General features: G+C 38.6%; 1 protein-coding gene across 6 annotated transcripts in view; it reads right to left on the reverse strand.

Moving 5' to 3' along the window:
• Positions 1–15,852, reverse strand: part of ITSN2 (intersectin 2) — an 89,485-nt gene that overhangs the window by 56,638 nt on the left and 16,995 nt on the right. The gene's annotated exons all lie outside the window — the stretch shown is intronic.

The following is a 15,852-nucleotide window of genomic DNA, read 5'->3' on the forward strand; positions in this document are numbered from 1 at the left end:
AACCTGCTTCCCAGATGTGCAAGCGCTAGCTGAGAGAATTCCTCAGCTAGACTTGCTTTACACTTGGCTTTCAAACAAGCTCTGTCATCCTTCAAAGCTGGTGCAAAGCAGCTTCCTGTTGCTGCGGATTGTTTGCAGCCAGGGCAGGATGCACGTTGCTCACCATACCCTGTGTGAACCAAATACTTCTCTGGTTCTCCGGTAAACAATGTCACTTAAAGGTTCTCATACAGAGGGCTAACACCCTACAGCTGCCAGAAGGACTCATACTTCATCATGCCAGTGCTCTAAAACCAAAATTGGGACTGCTAACAAAACTATGTTGGTTTTGTCTGACAAAGGAGCAACATTCTGGGTTGGTTTTGGTTTTTTTGTTTTAAAAAGCATACAATTTCAACTTACCATTTTTCAATGCTTATAAAAAAAAAAAGTATAAAATATTACAGCCTCAAACTAACAAAGAGAAATTGCAGGGGATAATGATGTTTACAGAGCTGTGCTGATATACCAGGCAGAAACAGAGTGACTTTCAGAAATGCTCCAACCTTCTGTATAAAGGTCAGGGTGTGCGTCCTTTGCAGGAAAAGTAGTTTGCCAGAAATAATTGGGTTTGGTTTTGGTTATTAACTAGGAGGAAGTTTTAGTCGGGAAGCTCTTGACAAAAAAATGGTTTTTCAAGTCAATGAATGCAAGAATTAGCAGAAATTCTGAATGGAAAGCCCCAAATCAGCATTATTACTTAAGGTAATAAGGTTATTACTTAATAAAACACTTTTAAAAAGACATTCTACTCAGCATTGCCACTTCCAAAGAACTGTTAATCTGTTCTTCAAGTATTTGTCTTGCTCACTACAAGACAGTAAAGGGAATAAATAATCCTTCTAATAACATATTAACAAGTTCCCTAAAAAAACAGAGCACTTCGAAAATCTCTATAAAATGCTTCCTCTTTTCCTACATAAACGTAAGTTCAGAGCTCTGAGCCTACAAAATTTCAACAGCTCTTTTCACTGTTTTTCCAAAAGTAATAACAAAGCTAGCAGACTGCAAGCTGACATACCTGCTAATACACACATATTAATGATGTCAAGCATCTCGCCTGTGTTTATCCACATATGCAAACACATTTTCCAAAAAGATCTAATGTCTCCTCTTAAGGAGGTCCTGTTAACACCATCCTTTCATATTGACAAATTGAATTCTTTACCCCTGGTGCTTAATAGGGAAATATAAATAGTTAAAAAAGCCAAACCAAAACAGAAACTCACTGGGGATATGAATGACAAAAAAGTTGGGAAGGCATTCGGATACAACCTCTAGGCACCTGAATTTGGAGTTCTGCTTCCCTCTCTTCAGGGCCTTCTGGGGCTTTAAATTTTTTTTTTTTTTTTTTTGGGGGGGTGGGGAGGTGGGGGTGGGGGGGTTTCCAGAGTGGCCTCAATAAAAGGGTCTTCTTGCAGGCTGTGTGCAAAACTGCACTTCAAGAACCCCCCTTATTTCTCTCTTCTAGTTAAAGGAGTATAAATAAATCTAGATTAGATACTGATAATAAATGTAAATAAATCTAAATCAGATGCCTAGAAGTTGATGGGCAGTACCAGTATTGCCATAATACACAAAGGAGGACAGATTATGCCCAATGGCAAAAATTAGAGTGGCACTCAAATCTTTTTCAAATGTTAGTTTTAATATACAAATGGAAAGTGCATAATGTGGTTAATGCTTATAGAAATTATCTTTACAAGATGAAGAAGTGCTCCTAAAGCTGTCAGCATCAACTTCAGAAAACTTGACCAGTTTTTTCATACATGGAAAATAAAATATTAGCAACATCACATTGTCGTTATATAAAATAACACGTTTTGATCATCTTTTGAAGCAGGTGGCTGTAACACTCCTCAGCTTTTTATAATCAAAGACAGAAGGATTAAGACCATCACAATATATTCACGTGGTCAGTGGCTGCAAAGTGCTAAAAACACAGTAAAAATTCCTGGACTGGAGTTACTGGCATCACCATAGCTTCTCTAAAGAATCCAGTTTACATTGTAAGGGAACTTCTGTATCAATATGTACTGAAATGCATAATTTCCTATTTACATGTCACAAAGTAAGCAAGAAGATGGCAATCAATCTTGAAACTTTTCTAATATATTTCAGCAAAACATCCCTTTGAATAAAATCCAGTAAATGATGTTTCCTCTCAAACTATAAGATTTGAAGTTCTACATGGCATTTCCTCAAATGTGTCAACATTTTACAGTTGAATAAATTACCAGATTCATACCTATAGCTGTATGACGATTAACATTTGCTTCTCGTTAAATTAAGGTTAACATCTCACTCAAGAAGTGTTTCAAGATTAGCATTCACCCTTTATTCTCATTTTTCACTTTATTAACATGCTTTTTGGGCACCGAATATTTTGTGTACTTTTGCTCAGAGGACTGTGATCGCTTTTCTCTGACACGCAGATGAGCTGGGTGCAGGAATGCTGCTATCGCTGCAACAACCTCGGGATCATCGCAGAGCTCTCTGAAAGGCAGAGCGTGTGGGGTGCGTGACTGCCCACTGCACCCCAGCTCCAGCTTTGCTTACTCGTATGACTGTGCACTTCACACTCCTGATCCTAGCCTAGGCAAAAACCCCCATCATCAGTGCAGCCATAACAGAAGACCTTCAGATGCACACTTTACCATTAAAATTATGTTAGCACAGTTTATTTGTTCCAAAATTAAACACGGAAAAGCATTTCTTCAGCAACCATCTCCATGACAGGTTTCTTGCAAGTATAAGTTTAATTGAGAAAAACCAAAATCTTTGACTGTAACCAACATTACAGCAACGAGTGCTTCTAGCACAGTCCTAACAAGCCAGCGCAAGCAGCTACTGTCACAGCAAAGTGATACATATGTGTTATCAAAATTACATCATGTGACTATTTCAGGAAACTTAATATATATCCTGATAAAGCCAACCTGCTAATAATTTATTTTCAAAGGCATGAAGCATTTCATATTTTCCCTGTCCCTGAGGACAGAGACTGAAAACATTTTTTCTGGTGACTAAATTCCACAAAAATACACTCTCCTCTACTGAGGTTTTTTTTATATGTATGGAAGAAAATACTGTAATAGACCTCAAAACCGAAAGCAGACCTCCTCCCACATAATTTGACTGTTTTGTGTAAATATAAATTAACACATTCAGTTCAGACAATTTTAGCCACATCTCTCAAGAACTATCAACATTCAATAACACCTTGAAATTTAAGATGTTTAAAAGGAGATATCAGAGCACCTTTTCATTTAAAAGGTTGAATGAAAACATGTACTAAATTCCAACCAGAAATTAGATAAATGGTGGGGGATGAATGCAAGCCATTATCTAAAGTCCTTCCAAAGCTGTGATTCCCTACAAGCTAAGCCTGGAAAGTAATGGGGATTTTTTTTAGCAGGAATTAGGATCTAGAAAACAGCATATACGTAAGTGAGCACAGCCATCCCAGTCTGATGGTGAGATTTTTGGTGCTTGTCTATTATTGAACAAAGTCCCAGAAAACTAAGTTTTAACCTAAAGTGATTTAAGAGGGAGAGTGCCTGCCATTTTCAGCCTGAGCTAGAAGAGGTCGTTGTTTTATAAATACGGGCGAATAACCATCGGACAATGAAAACGTTTAAAAAAAAAAAACCACATTAAAACCCACGCTACTTATCTACTTATGGTAGGGATCCACATTGTGGGTGTTCAAGCCCCACCCACCACTTCTTATTTAAAGGATTCAATGTTTTTTTCAACTCCCACCCCAATATGCAGCAGAAACAGAATTAAGAGCATAGCACCAGAGAGAAGGTGAAAACATTGCGAGCACTTATTTTTAGCTTAACCAGGTGCTCATGACTCTTTTGATGTTACCATTTGGTGATACAAACAAGAAAAGAAAAATCTATGTACAGAAAATGTCATTAAAATTAAGATTCCTCAAAATACCAAGCAAAACTACCACATCAGTCTATCTGAATGGGGATCACAAGGTCTTGGCAATTCCACAAAGCGCGTCACGAAACCATTCTTCAAAGTAATTGCCATGTTTACTTATAGCACAACCGAGACCATCACAATAAAGACTTACCACAGACAAAATTAGTTTGAAACTCAGTTCTCCTGTGCAATCACCATCAAAACATGCTACAATCTTCATGAATATTGTGGTTGTCTCCCAAAGCTACCACCAGTGTAAAACCACTCAGCATCACTGTTGAGAAAAATTACACTGTCTGGTTTACAACCAACCAAGTTCTGGGCACATCGAACTGTGACAAAGGGAAGACGACTACTTTTCTTGGGAGGAGAAAGCTGTAGGAAGAGTCAAACAGAAACATCTGCATCCAGCACATGTCATCTAAACCTATCTGGCTTAGCTCAACTTTTTTTTTTTTGCACTAACACACCTTCAATGCCAGGGCTGAGAAATGTCTTGCCCATAAATCAGATCCAGCCAAAGAGAACAATTAATTTTGCCCAGAGACATTGCTGCTGTTCTTCCTTCCTCACAGCCCCAGTCCTTACTCATGGCAAGCCATACATGAAACACAACAAACCGCAGGCATCTTCTCTTCACAGGCATCTCTCTGATCACAGGATGGGGCAAGAGGCATGCATCTCCTTGATGGAGCAGTGGTGAACCTTTCACACTGCTGAGATTCTGAGCTGGCACCAAGTAGTAGTGAACTGCAATATTTTTTAAAATCAGCGTAGCATCAGAAATCAAAATACAGTTGACGCTACATGCTCTCATGACAGGCTTTGCTGCAGTCTATGAATAGTTTGTTACTACTATTCTGACTTAGCTTAAGTTTCTTGGAAATTTTCATGAGATAAGTAATTTTTTCCCAACCGTAGATGGTATAATTTTGAGCAGAAAAAAATACAATCTCTCTGACAAGAAGATATCTCATGAATTCTTTATTCTTCAAAAGAGGTTACTTGGCAATCTCACAACTTCATACATGAAGCAAGACCCACCTAGATGAAGTTAATGTTGTATTTGACTATGCCGTATTTTTAGGAATCAAAACTCAAGAAATGCTGAACTTGGACATTTTGTCCACAAAGATTCTCCCCAGAACAGAGTAACTATTGCCTTCACTGCTTTTTCCGTTTATGAAAAAAACTACATTTCTATACTAGTAACACCTTTGGAAGACATAAGTCAATCTACCTTTCTTTTCTAGAGAAGGCAGGTACTTTCAGGGAAGACAGTGGATAAACATCAGGACTGGCAAGTGTTCTCGAGATCCAACATGGGAAATCTGGACTGAAGGCCCAGAAGTGTCTCAGCTGACTCCTTATACCTGATCAGAAAGCTTCAGAGAACCCAAGAGAAAGCTCCTCTGCTTGCCCACTCCACAGCTCTACAGCTCATTCAAGAGTTCAAAGTCACATGGGGATCTTACCCACGTAGAAAGTCCACACAGAACAACAAAGACCCACACAAACAACCCAGTGCTGCACATCATTAATTTAACATACCTTCAGGACTTCTCTAAAGATGACAAAATACATACCGACTGCACCTTCATGTAACAGGTATTAATATGTAAATCAATGTGGCAACACTCACAATTTTTTAGTGTTGGAAACAAGCAACTATGTTTCGCATTAAACAGTATTTTATGTTCCTTTAAGCTAATTTTAAATAAAAAGCATCTTTCTGCGAGAGAGCATGAGGGTCTGTTTATGGTGGGATAACAGCATTTGGTAGGACAGCTCCAGAAATGCCTTTACAGCACTGCATCACACAGCTAATCTTCTGAAGAAAATAAAGGACTTGCTTTGATGGGCTGCCAACATCAGAAACCGAAACAAACGCTGTTCTTTCCTTAAAATGGTAAGCTGCAATTGAAGAAGGGAGAAAAGAAAGCACAGTCCTAGAAAAGAAGTAAATAAACTTGAAAATGCTCTGTAAGACCTCTGCCTCTGGTTAGCACGACCTGTAGGCACAAGGCAGGCGTACTGAGAGCGATAGTGTTAGTGAAAAGGACACAGGCAACTTTTTATGTGTGGAAAATCGCAAGACATTTTTCACATTCTCCAGAGAACTGTGTGTGCTTTTCACTGATGGGCGTTGCTTGTTTCTCTCTAATAAAAAACTACCCTCCTACGACCTACAAAGTTAATTAACTCCACAGATATAATAAACCTAAATTGAAAGCGCATTCCTTTTACGTGTAAGTCATGAGGATGAGTGGATTTTACCACCACCTTTTTAGCCATCCAAAAAACTAGCATTAAGCTTCATAATGACCCTAAATAAATATTTATACCCATATTTAAAGACGGGGAAATTTCAACACAGACATGCAGCAGCGTGCCTGAAGCTGCACAACAAGGGTTTTTCCGTAATGCAACCAGCATTATTGTCTCTCATTAGGAGCCTCGAGAGAGCTGTTTGGTGTAAGACATATTGGGATAAATCTAATAATTCCAGTCGTCTTCTGTCTGCGTTTGTAGATAAGTTTACTACAGAATTATTTATTATAAATCAGATTTAATGCTCCCAATTGAGATGCTGAATCACACTTCTAGTTTTTCCCCAGTAGTGAGCAAACACTCCAGGAATCTGAAAAACATACAGAACATTTTACCATTAGTCTGAATTTCCAGATTCCTTATCAGTGTTATTGGTATTTTCAATATTTACTTTCCTCCTTTGTTGTTGATTCTTTATATCAAACGTAGGAGAAAATGCTGACCGATAATAAGCACTTATTCTTAAGTAGGTGCGCAAACATGTTATGAACTACTACCGTGGTAGCTTTGGGTCCATCCCAAAGTACCCCCTGCTCTTCCTTGAGGAACACACCTCCTGTTCCCTGCTCCCATGTTCTCGGATCACGGCAGGAACCACATGCAACCTCCTTCCACAACGCACACATTAACCCCGCTACTACTTGTCTTACCAGAAATGCTTTGCGGAGGCTCTCAGCATATTAAGCAACGCTGTGGCAACTGCCAGAGGAAAAGGGCATGTCTATGCCTAACAACTTCAGCAGCTTCTTTAATGTATACACAGTTAAAAGGAAACACCTGTAGCTAAAGCATGTTTAACAGAGGGCAACACATTTCTCCTTCAGTTTTGTATTTTCACTAAAATGACAAGAATTGTGCCCACTGAAGCAAAGAGAATTTTTAAAATTTTCAAGTGTGTCTGATGTGCTATCCAAAAATAACTGCTACCGGCAGAAAGGCTGTTTAATAGCATCAGGCAAATGCACAGCTTTGGCCAAGAAATACTTGCTTAATTGAAGAGCACGCTTACAGAAATGTGGACAAAGCAGCAGCTTTGTATTTTAGGGTACAATTCATGTTCTCTACATAGAATTTCTAGATATTTTGGTGTACTGGGAATCCTTAGGTTCAGCAGTTCACTAAAATCAAATATTGGGCTCATTTGATCTAACCATCTGCTCCTACAGAACAGGAGCAGAACTCCATATGATGCAGCGTTTTGCCTCATGATACGGTCATTGGCACCTCCCCACTTTGATACGCAAAATCTATCTGTAAAGGAAGAGCATCAACATTTCTGTGCCATGCAATGATCTCAATGTAGAAACACAATTCTTGCTTTAGAATGACTTAGAGACACATAATAGTTTAGTCCATGCTAACAGTAAAGATCCACTTGTTTTCTGAATTTTACAGTGCGCCTTGACGATGACAAAGCACTTGCGCTATCAGTTTATAACAACAGGATAGTATTTCTATAGTTTATAAAAATCACAGGATCATTTAGCTCATTATGGCTAACCATTTTCAGAAGCTTCTTAATTAAATTATTGCCAAGCTCCAATGAAACAAAGTGACACACCAAGCAAGCGAAACATTAAAAAATATAAAGGCAAAACAAAGTCATAGCAAATTACAGCAATTTTACTTGAAAATGTGTAAACAAACAAAAATATTTTTAAAAAGTTGTTTTAGAACTCCACTAGTGTAAAATATACATTAGGGAATGTGTATAAACATGACACTACTCTCAAGGGCACATTACCATGCTACCTTTTACACTAGTTTTCTGTAGCATTTGTGACAACTTGTTCAACAGTATTTTCTGAAGTTTTAACAAAACAAGTTTTCTATTTCTCATCAAAAAGTGCAATTACTGTAACCTGCAATGCTGGTAAACTCATACTTTATTCCTGAAAGCTAATTTAACTTTCCCTTTTCTTACAAGAAAAAGTTGGCACACAGACTTGGCTTAACCTAAGCCTTCCTCATATCTGGATTCGATACTAGCAACAGAAGTATTTTCTGCCTATTTTTGGAAAAACAGTGCCATTGAAATCACTTGTAGCTGTTGAGTTACTAACACTGATGCAGCACATGAAATAAGCCCATTCTTCTATTCAATGACACAGCCACATCTTTGCAAAGAATCATAGAATCATGAAGGTTGGAAAAGATCTTTAAGATCATCGAGTCCAACCTTAAACCTAACACTGCCAAGTCCACCACTAAACCATGTCACTAAGTGCAACATCTACAAGCCTTTTAAATACTTTCACAGATGGTGACTCAACCGCTGCCCTGGGCAGTCTGTTGTAATGCTTGACAACCCTGTCGGTAAGGAAATTTTTCCTAATATCCAATCTAAACCTCCCCTGATGCAACTTGAGGCCATTTTGTCTCATCCTATCACTAGTAATGTGGGAGAAGAGACCAACCTCCACCTCACTACAACCTCCTTTCAGGCACTTTTAGAGAGCAATAAGGTCTCCCCTCAGCCTCCTCTTCTCCAGGCTAAACACCCCCAGCTCCCTCAGCCGCTCCCCATCAGACCTGCTCTCCAGACTCTTCACAGCTTCATTGCCCTTCTCTGGACACGCTCCAGCACCAAAATGTCCTTTTTGTAGTTTGGGGCCCAAAACTGAACACAGAATTCGAGATGCAGCCTCACCAGGGCTGAGTACAGGGGCACGATCACTGTCCTACTACTTTCGTATGGATTTGAGACACAGAAAGAGAAGGAAAAAAAAGCCACACCAAGAAGAAACTTTCCAATGGAAGGTATGAAAAGTTCAAAGTAAGCAATATTATCAAGGTATAAAATACGCATACTTTGCCAAGTTCTCCCCTACCAGCTGCAAGACCTGCCTCCATCTGTTGTTAAGGTAAGCACACTTCCAGCTGACGGACTCCATAGCCTTCCTTCCCAGCACGACACAGAAGATGGAAGATATGCTTACCCTTCAGTTTAGGACAAGTCAGAAGCTTTTCTGAGTAAACTCAGGTCAACCTGTATAGCATCAGTGTCTTCAATGAGGAAAAATAAAAGAGTTTAGTCACCATGTTTGAGGAAAATGCCTACCAGAGCTTAGACTAAACTTTTCTAATTCTGAATTGATTGTTTACACTGCTGCTCACCATCATTCACACACACAAAAAAAGCCCTACAACTTAATTAAAAATTTACAAAAGGATAATTTCTTTAATTATTGTCTAGCAAATCTCTGTGGAATGCAGAAAAACTAATAAGATTCAGGTGAGTTTCCATCTGTGGCAGCTAGTAAATCTTTCCGCTCTGGCAAAAATGCAGGCAGTAAAAACACCAGGCAAAAGGATCCAAAATGAACCTTGAAATTGGGTGAAGGAAATTATTCTCCTACAAAAACAAATGCTGACATGAACTCAGAGCAGAACTCAGTTCAAGGAATATTAGATCCTTTACAGAAATATTTGTAGTTCTCATCATTATTTGGCCATTAGAGTAAAAATGACATGTCTGGGTTCTCAGACTTGAGGAGGAAGTCTGGGACCAGGAGGAAGGCTGACGGGCTATATTTATAACGGAGAATTGGGATACAGACTTGAAAGGAAAGAGGAAAAGAGAAGCACCACCAAATTAAAAAAAAATTATACAGGAAGGGTGGGAGACGCAAAATGAAGAGGCATTTCCTGAATAATCTGTGGCATAGTATTAAATTAGGAGATTATTTAGGAAACAAAACACAGTAACAACCTTGCCAGCTCAGACTGAATATTCACCTAGCTAAGCTCCTAGCCCAGAGTGACAGGCTGAGGCAAGCACGTGGTGGTACTTCCCCAGGATGTCTTCTCAGCCCCCGGTGTAGCTCCTGAACCAGAGGTGGAACCTCATTAACGGAGGGAAAATCCTATTTCTAATCGCTTAAGATGTCCAAGTAACCTTTTGGCATTCACAGCTTCCTACCGCTTTCACTGTCTGACACTGTGCAAAGTGCTGTATTTGTTTCATATCTGCCAATGGTATCTTCATTCGATAATGGTTAATTCTTGTGTTACCAGAGATTAATCTACCATTCCCCTGCCTACAAAATGACGAATGACCTTGAGAAGGTGACATCTACTGTATCCACCATCCCCATCGTTTTTTTTTCCAAGCTGAAATGTCCTAGTCAATGTAATTATTCCTCATATGGAAGATGTTCTGTATCTTTGATCATTCTTGTTACCCTCCTCTTTATAATTTCTAGTCCTGACAGAAAGAAAACATGTAGGGAAACCTGGAAGAAAACACAAAGTTAACAAAAACAGGAATAAGAGGGTTAACTTAAACAGTATTCCTTGTAATGTTGAATTACTAAGTAGCAGAACCTGCCAACTATATCCAGCACATACACAATACTACCTTCCCAGCACACTAGGGGGTTTGATTTTAAATACAATAAATTAAAAACTGTCTCATTTATGTTCATAAGACCTTTGGTAATGGTTTATACATAGTCCCTAATCCTGCCTACTCAGTGCTCATAGGGCCACTTCGGAAACAGAATTAGGAAAAGAGTTCTTCCCTGGGTATTACAGTTGTACTGTAAATATGTATATGTATAATAACTGGACAGTTAATGTAACTGTCAGTAATCAGCAATTCAGCAGACTTCTTGAGCCAAAAGAGCACAAAAAGAAAAAAAAAAAAAAAAGCACTGAATAGCTGTGGCACATACCTTTTCTCCCCAAGTTTTCATTCCATGTACGTGGAACTTTTGGTTCCAAAGCACCTCAAGACAGCAAGTCCTGAAACTGAGTTGTTCATTATATGAACAAACGAACAAACCAACCAAACAAACCCATTTTCTTCTGCCTGCCTTAAGCTCAATAATTCCACTAGGTATTGCCTTCCTTTTTAGTTACAAAAAACCAGTGAATATTCTTTCCCTTGTTAGCCTTTTCTATACTATTATGGCTTCACAGACTTCTGTCATATGCTCTACCCTCTCTGCTCTAAAATAAACTGTACAGCTCTAATCCATTTATTCTCCCTTAACACAGGAGCCACGATCTCACTTTGGCCATCTTTTTCAGAGGTATCCTTACTCCGTGCCTAATTCTAGTTTTCTTCCAGAGCCTCAAGCGTAACAGATCCTGGCAACAGCAGAGTGGGTAATTTCCAGAAAGGTGAGCTTAGTGGATGTTGAGTTATCTTCAGGTTAGGTTAAGAAGTACTGTCCAAGTATTTCTTAATCCAGTCTGGATATAGAGAACACGAGAAATAAGAGGAGTAATTCTGCTGGCCTCCCAACCCACATAATCTATATCAGAAACAGTTCACACATTAAATCGCACCTGTATTTTTTCCTCCCCAGGCTTAAAGATTTCTGGTGAAACACAATGTTATGAAAGCAGTATCTTTTGTTCCAAAGCAAAATTTACCTACGGCTCCGAAGAAAATATAAGCGTACTCTTTTCCATACTGTTACACAAGTATCAACAGAGACCGTAACAAGTGCAGAGTTCTTCGATAACAGCGAAACCGTGACTTTCAGGAAATACACGTTTCCTAAAGAAACAAAAACTGTACTGCAGAGATCACAATTAAACACAAAATTATGGTTATGAGAAGAAGTGCAGAGGAAAATGTTGGTACGTGCTTTAAAATATACCAAGTATTATTAAAAAATATGCTTAACTTTCAAACAAATTACTGCAATAAACAGCACTAAGACAGGTCTGGATATTCAGTTAACCTTACCTGTTCTTGAGACTTGCACAAAGACAACTTCACATCCATCTAAACCACAAATATTTTTAAGCTATTAAAATGTCTTCTCTGAAGGTACCTGATAAGAATGCTAGTCCCATGACACTGATATTCTTTCAGCTTTCCAGGGTTTTACCCCTTCTAGCTATCTCAATTATGATTTAAGGTTCCTGTTCCATTGTAGGAAAAACAACAGATGTCCTAAAGAACAGTATATTGAAAATCCTGAACATACAAGACTCCTAATTAAAGTAACACAGCATTATATAAACACATTTGACAGACCACAATGTCTAAAAACTTGCTTATTCTTGCCAATATAATTAGTGGGTTAAACCTGAACTCATTCTGCCAATGCCAATTAGTATCGTCTCTGGCCTGTTCGAAGTGACCACAATGATCACAGATGACATGGAATTCAGCAGATGTTAAAATTGTACCACTTCACATAATGCCCATCAGCCCTGAAGTGCAACAACCACACAAAGTGGTCTACCAGAGTAGTACATTTCTTTTGGGGCTAAACCTTCAAGGCAATACAAATTTTAAGTTTTTGAAGCTCGGCCATAGATTTGTTTCTAAGTCCCTTCAGCTAAGCCTTCAGTCCTCTGGCTCCATTTTGGGGAAGTATTTGTAGATCTCCTTGTGGGTTTTTTTTGTTTAGGTTTTTATATTCTTTGAAGAAAAATCATCATGAGTTCTCACTGACATCCAAAATGAATACAGCAGCTTGCATTATAGTATCATTATTCCAGAAAATACCGTCCTGGTTTCCTACTCAGTGTAATCTTACCTTACAAAAGTTAGTTGATGATATTAACAAAGTAAAATTTCAGCAAGACAAGCAGCTACAGACTTAAAATAAGTTAATGGTTGAAGATCTAACACTAATCTTCAGTAGGTTATTATCTAATTTTTAATTTAGTTTACTTTTTACATTTTAGAAGCGTAGGATTGGAAGGGACTACCAAGGTCACCGTGTCCAGACTGCTGGTACTAGTACATTAATTCCTTCCTCAAATGCAAGCTCTGCCTTAAGGTGATCGGACTTTTCCCTTGACCATGGCTCAGAAAGCCACTGCTGACAGAACTATTCCCACTTCCAGACCAAACGCACCAACAGCTGATTCACGTCTATTTAACCTTGTGTTAACATTATACTTAAAGTTATTTTTCCTCCTTAGTGTTTATCTTCCTTATAAGAAAAAATAGAGAGCAAATTTATTTACTGTAAAACACAATGAAATAAAAGAGTAAGCTTTTATTTTGGTAGGTTTACAAAGCCAATCTCTCTAGTCTTTCTCAACACTTAATTTCTCCTGGGTAACACTGAAGCCTAACTCTGCATCCATTATACTTCCTGGGTTTTTTACCTCCTAAGCAGATAACCCGAATTCTACCCCATATCCCACAAGATGTCTCACCAGTGCCTTATGCAACAGCACACAGCACTCCTTATTTTACCCAACACTTTTTAGGATGCATTTCCTTTCCTCCAAATTACGTAATTATTATGTGATTATCTAATATGCCCAGTTGTCTTCCTCCTTAGTCACGGCCAGCTGCTGAGTTCCCAGCAAACAGCAAAAATTCTTCTAGCCCATAATGGTATGACTAAAAAGCTATTTGAAGACAGCACAACAGAAATGTGATGAAATGTAACCAATGATATGCAGTTCATGCTGTATAATTCTGGCTGGGAAATGACTCCTAAGTTTTTGTCACCAACCAATTTAACCAGCATACATTTGCTTTTTACTGATGACATTGCCATAAATAATAACAACTAAGATGGGTCTCAAAATAAAAATCCATTAAGAATATCACTATTACAACATGCTTGTTTAAACTTCGGATTTTCTCTCCCTTTTAGCCAGTTATTTCTCCAGTGAAGTCCAAACATGGGATCCACATGGACTGCCTACAAAATTCAGTTATTGAAGAAGGCATAAGGTGCAACCTTCCTTTGTTAAAACCTAGTTCCACTTATTGCATTTAACATTTACCTCCATGTCTAATTATTTCTTCCTTCCTCTTACATCTTCCATGTGAACCGTATTATCCTCATGGTTAAATATGAACAAGACACTTTGTATTCTGCAATCCTATAGCGCTATCTCTGACTTGTTAGGATTAGAGAAAACATATCATATGGAATACACAATTGGAAATCTAATTTTTTGCAGGGTGTGCTAGTGGAAGATACACACCCCTCTGACTTGAGCATATGAATTTTGTTCCATAGCAACTGACATCACTGTTCCCACTGAAAAGTGAGAGGAAGTATTAATCTGTAAGTAAGGACACAGAAAATACTTGTCTCTGAATTTCTTTTCTTTTCATCCTTTTAGATGGAAGAACAAGTCCTGGTATCTTCTTTGCAAGGTGTAATTCAGCTTAATTATCTTTATCTACACTTGCTCATATCCGAGCTTACAGTTTCTGTACCTACAGTGCACACAAGGTTAATAGTCAGGTTACCTGCAAGTAGTTTTTAATTGAACTGTCATGACCAGGGTTCCTCCTAATTCAAAAAAATTCACACCATGGATCTTGAGACAGACTTTTTTTAATAGAGAAGGTGCAGTAGAACTTTGCATCAGTGAGTGCTTTACCCTTGACATCAGTGGAACCAGGACCTCACTCAAACCATTCATGCCTACCCTAGTCTCCAACACACCTAAGTGCAGGGACACAAACCTGAATGCTATTCACGGCAGCATAAAATCCAGTTTGATTTGCAAAGGTTGAGAAGCATGTGAAATGAGATATGAGTATTACTTTTTGCACCATAGTTTATCAGAGCTATTTTCCTGCTGGACCACAAAAAATTATATCAAAAGGAAACAGGTGGTAGCAGGGAAGAGGAAGGACAAATAAAAACATAAACAAAAAAAAAACACAGCTCAAAAATTCCAGTGGTACTTAAGGAAACAATGTGAAAGATACTGATTGGCAAATAATGCTTTCCTTGCTCCTGCTGGACTATCAAGATTAGATCTCCCCCAAATCAAGATCCAGCATCAGTATGGATATTAAACCCTGAAAAAAACCTCGACTACAGAAGAAGGGGAGTTAGGAGAACAGCAACATCTCGCAACTGCTCTCCAGCTGTAAAGGCATCCCGTGGCAGTGAAGTCTACTTCTTCCTGCTCTGTGATAAAGGCAGCAATCACAGAGACAAATTAAGTGGAAGTGCATTTTAACCTATTAAAGCCTTTACCCTTTCAACTGGTGTCTGTGGTTAGTATATTAACTCCTTCTTTAGAAATACAATTGTTGAAGGTATTTTTTGCTTAGTGTAACTAAATGGCATTTCCAAAAGCTTTTGCAAGACTTGGGATGAATTACTAAGGCAGCTTTGTCCAGGTGGAGAACTATATGTAACAAGAATAAACTACCAGAAACTGGGTTTGCTTTACCACTTTCAAAGATAATGATCAATATTCAGAGAGTTACGGGGTAAAACTAAATCCTCAGTAGGGAATCCTTGATCTCATTTGTGGACTGGGGAGACGGATACGCCTGCAGCAGCTCTTTGATAGAGCTGGACTCCACAGAGATAAATGCCTGTTATCCATCTGGTGCTGTATGTGTGTTTTGTAATCAGCAGCCTTTCTACCTAAGAAGAAACATGTTACTCAGCCTTGCCTGTTCACATAAAATGTCATCACAACCTTTACATTTTGCATGGGAGATAAATTTGTAAAAACTGGCAGGTCTGCCCTGACTTCCAGAAAAATCACCATTCACTCGAAGGCTTGCTTTTCCTCTTTGAACTTCCAGCCTGTTAGTAAGGCATCCACAAAGGTCACCTTGGACAGAAACGG

Source organism: Phalacrocorax carbo, chromosome 3 (genome assembly GCF_963921805.1).
Source record: "Phalacrocorax carbo chromosome 3, bPhaCar2.1, whole genome shotgun sequence".
NCBI classification, from domain to species: Eukaryota; Metazoa; Chordata; class Aves; order Suliformes; family Phalacrocoracidae; genus Phalacrocorax; species Phalacrocorax carbo.